Here is a 4,557-nt window from a genome sequence, read left to right on the forward strand (position 1 = left end):
GGCAGAGGCATCATTCCTAACTCTGCCCATCTCTGCAGTCTCTACCTCCCCACTGCCTCACTGCTTTTCTGTGGGCTGGCCTTACAGTGCTTGGTATTGCTCCACCTCAGATGTACTTGTCAGGTGGCTTCACCAAGACCATACCAACTCTACTTCTGCTTTCCCTGCTTTTCAGTGGCACCCATCCTTGGCTCAGAATCTTGACATACTTCCTCCACACCCAGACTCATGGCAGGTCCTCACTGTCTCCTGCTGAAACCAAGAGCCCATTAAAAACTCCTTCTGTCCTCCCAGCTGGGCTTGGTCCTCTCAGTCACCACATTCCTGGAGTACATCTTAAAAACTCCAGGGCTTTGCACACAGACACCATCACAGGGGAAATGAAGAACAAACAAACATCAGGACACAGTAGGCTGCAAAGTGCCCAGGTAAACCCAAACATGAGCACAGTTATCTACCTGTACTTCCCTGCCTCCCCAACAGAGAAAACGAATCTGATGAAATGTTGACAATATTTGTTAGTAAGAGACCAGCCTCTTCTGCAGCTATGCTGTGTACTTGTTTCCCAATGGGTATTTGTTAAGCACTTACACTGGAGATGAGCAGAGCTGCCAGATCTTGCTGTCTCTTACAGTGGTGATGCATCAGTGAGTTCACAGGAGGTGATAAGACCAGATCCACAGCTGCAGAGCAGCATTTTCACAAGCTTTCAGCAGGGGCCCAACTTTGCCCTGTGGAGATCAATGAGGAAATACCACAATTAGTGACTTCAGGGTGTGCTCCTGGCTTTGGAAAACCAAGTGTAGATTTCAGTAGGACTTCTGCTATCGTCCGTGAAACTTGGACCAAATGATGTGGTTACACTGCACCTGCCTTTTGCCTTAAAGGATCCTATTTATGGCCACTTGCTCTGCACTTTGAGGTGTGTTTGGGTGGGCAAGCAGCAAGGACAAAGCCAGGCACCCAAGTCACCTCACTGTAAACAAAGTTATCTCCAATAACGTGCAGAGCAGAGAGAAGGAGAAGGCAGGTACTTGTGCACACATATGTGGTACCCTGTCCCCACCAGGCATCTTCTCTCACCTCACAGTAGTTATTCTCTTGTGACCTTAGCCAAGTGAAAACATTCCCAAACACAAAACTCCAGGTCATACAAAATGTCGTCTTTTATTCAGAACAAATAACTCTGTTTCTGTGAGTGACTTTTTTTTTTTTCATTTTACAGGAAACAAAAATAACAAAATATAAAAACTGACCATTTTAAAAATAATTACAAGATTTTTGTATTGAAAAAACTGAAATTTGACCTTACTGCAGCATTTATTTTTCCCTGAATTAACTTAACAGATCTGCTAGACAGCCACTGTGATCAGATGAAAGAGAAGCAGCATGTTCCCCAAAAATGCTCTCACCTGTAATCAGAGTCAGACCAGCAGCCACTGGCACTTTATTAAAGCCAGGCTCTTTACCAATAACCCTCACCGATAATCCTAGGGCAGAATTTGCCCTGCAGTCTCCCCATGTGAGACTACATGTTAATCAAAGAAAAACAACTCAAGTATTAGACTGTTTTTCTTTACCTCTAAAACAAACACAGAAGCCTTCAGATCACACCCATGATGTCACATACCTGAACCTCCTCACGTGAGCTTCGCTGTCTCCTGGAGCTGCGTGTGCTGACAGCAGGGAGGTCACTCGGGCTCCTTGCTGCTAGCCCTGAGCAGCACAGCACACTGCCTCTGCTCCCTACAGGGCTTGTGGCTGCCACATCTGACTGCACCTCCTCATCTTGTGCCATGTCCCAAAATTAAAAAAGAAAACCCAAATGACTCCTCTAATATTGTACAGCAAGGGGAAAACCAAACAAGAAGAGCCCAAGCCCTTCCCTCTCCAGCACAGACTTTCCAGAGGGATACTCAACTACCTCCGAGATCCTCTACCTTCAACATCCAAACAGCTGCTCTTGCAGCAAAGGCCATTCTGAAAGGTGCCCTGGATCTCAGACATGCTCCAATATGACAATGGAAAGAGATTTTTTTTGTTGCTATGTACACTAAAGGACTATGAAAATCCAGAAGAGGAAAAGTTGCTTCTAGCTTAACTGAAGCAAAGCAAAACAGTCAGAGCAGCTAGTGCACAGTAGGTTCCAGTGATTCCTAGGGTTTCCACAGTTTGTTCTTCCTCTTCTGCTGGAAAATGGTGTCCACACAGAATTTGAGCCCTCTGGATATTTGCCCAGGATTTCTATATGTCCTACAGGTGAGTCAGGGCATCAGTTCTTCAGAAATCACAGCCATGTCTGCAACACACATACAGATCATCAGCCAAACTATCAGTTTCTGAGTCACTGTGAGAGACAGTACCTGTTTTATTTATGTGGCTCTCTTTGGAGTGCTGGAGGCCCTTGGAAGCACAGTACTTTACTGTTGCAGAGTGCAGAGGCCAAAAGGGAAGCCCAGGATCCTGAAAGGAAGGGGAGCAGGCCAGCAGCCGTACAGAGCACTGGTCCAAAGGGCCTACACCATCCAGCCTCTGCCATCATGTGTCTCAGGGTCATCTTTAGAAGGAAGCTGTACTTTAATCTTTGCAGTCAGAGTCTACTTCTGGAGTTCTCCTTCCAGTGGCTCTTTGATTTGAAAGCCATACATATTCCAAGCCAAGACATACTAAAAATAGGATTTCTTACTAAGAATGGCACTGGCATTAATCACTTTGTGCTCCGTTCTCATCTCATGCTCGTTGCCACGCCTCTGGCTGGAGGAGTGTGCTGCAGTAATCATCCACAACTATGTGCTTCTGTGAGCAAGTTTTGAACCTTTGCCATCCTTTGGAAGCTCCCACCGTTTTTTCTTTCATGTGCTAATACAGCTCAGTGGCTTATCTCCTTTTGCATCCTTGGGGCACACCTCTCTCAGACTGTACACTGACAACCCAACCAAGTGGGAAAAACACACGGGAGACAGAGCTGTCCCCTCCTCCCCCTTGCAACTCAAGCCAAAATGCAGCTCTCAGCTGAAAAGGATGCTGTTCTTACTTGCATCCAGGAGGAAACAATCTGCCCTACTGGGAAGCTACAGCATCCTTTGGCTTGGACCATCAGCTACACCCCTCCAGGCGCTCATCAGTTACCAGCAAGGAGGCTTTCAGGCTTTCCCAGTGGCAGGGACACTTTTCCAGCTCAGATGCAGGGTATCACTCCTCTGCAGTATGTCTAGAAAGGGTTTGGAAGGTGGGACATACCTCTGCCCAAGTGTAGTTTTGTATTCAACCTCTCTATATGGGGGTATGAGGGTTTTTTCAGCTTTCTTTTACATTTTGCACATCACCTCCAAGTACAATAACATGTTTGCTCCTGGCCATCTGTGACAGAGGTGCAGCCAGTGCCAGAGCTGACTGTCACTTACTTGCTCTGATAAGGGGTTAAGTATATACAGGTAAACCAGGGCGTATGTGCATAATGCAGGTGGCAGTGATACTTTGAAGGAGGTACCTTCCTTTGTTCCCTTAATGATTCATTCATTGGGAGTGTGGGAATTAACCTATATAAATTTTTGCTACTAAGTAGATACACCTAGATCCTGAAATAGTGGATGGGTGAGAACCAGTTGCAGAGCCTCTACACATTGCCCTAGTAGCACAAAAAGAAACAAAACCACAGCAGTAGGCTAGTAATGGATGACTGCACGGCATTTCTCAGAGCAAATTCTCTTTACCTCCTGTTTTCCAGCGACTCACCAAAACTCCTCCAGGGCTGCAGGAGACACCCCTGAGAAAGGCCAGAGCTGACTGACCTTCACCTGGGCTCTCTTCTGAGAACTGGGCCTTTCTATCTAATATGGTTCAGACTAGCAGGCAGCCACACTCTGGTTGCAGCAGCACTGGGAGGAAGGTGTGGGATTTCATCAGGAAGACAACATGAACAGGGAGGTCAGCTTTCCAAGCTGGCTCAGTGCTGCCTTAGTACACTGCAGCTCACATCTCATCTGCTGGGAGATGGAGAAGAAATAGTTCTCTACTGAAGGCATGTCACTAATGGAGAATTCGGCTCTCACCTGGCCAAAGGAGGATAGAAACCTTTCTGGGAGGTTGTGTAGAGCAGGGTGAAATCCCCAGACTAACTCCTGTACTCCTAGTATTGTCTGATTCTGCTGGAAAAACCTTTAAAACTCAACAGTGGAGCAATCTAATATTGCTTCCAGAGGACAGACTAGTGCTGGTTTATGCACTGGAAGTTGTAAATTCCATGAGCACCAGAGGAGCCGTGTGGGCTGACGGAAGCACGAGGCAACGGTCATTGCCCTGCTCCTGGTTTCCTACAGCTTTGAAAGGAGGTCACAAAGTGCTCCTGTTGCAGTGGTTGCTCAACCTCTGCAGGAAAGGCTCCATAGGAAGAAGTAAGGCCTCAGACACTGCAAGACCTGACTACGCCTTGCTGGAACCTCCAGCCAAACTTCCCCCACACAACAGCCAAGAGCACACAGCTTTGGATAAAAAGGCAGGAATAGCTTAGAGAACACTGTGCTGAAGGAAACAGCAAAGAGGTCCTGGAAGAGGCAT

The 4,557-nt window shown here is 46.9% G+C and overlaps 1 long non-coding RNA gene across 1 annotated transcript; it reads right to left on the reverse strand.

Annotated features, from left to right (window-relative positions):
- Positions 1-597: 597 nt before the first annotated feature.
- On the reverse strand, positions 598-4,128 carry LOC306802453. The gene is made up of 3 exons (XR_013774371.1): positions 3,736-4,128; positions 1,631-2,299; positions 598-731 (listed from the first exon to the last, which is right to left on the reverse strand). It is a non-coding gene; the product is annotated as an uncharacterized lncRNA (long non-coding RNA).
- Positions 4,129-4,557: the final 429 nt, after the last annotated feature.

This window comes from Erithacus rubecula (assembly GCF_903797595.1).
Source record: "Erithacus rubecula genome assembly, chromosome: 5".
Classification (NCBI taxonomy): domain Eukaryota; kingdom Metazoa; phylum Chordata; class Aves; order Passeriformes; family Muscicapidae; genus Erithacus; species Erithacus rubecula.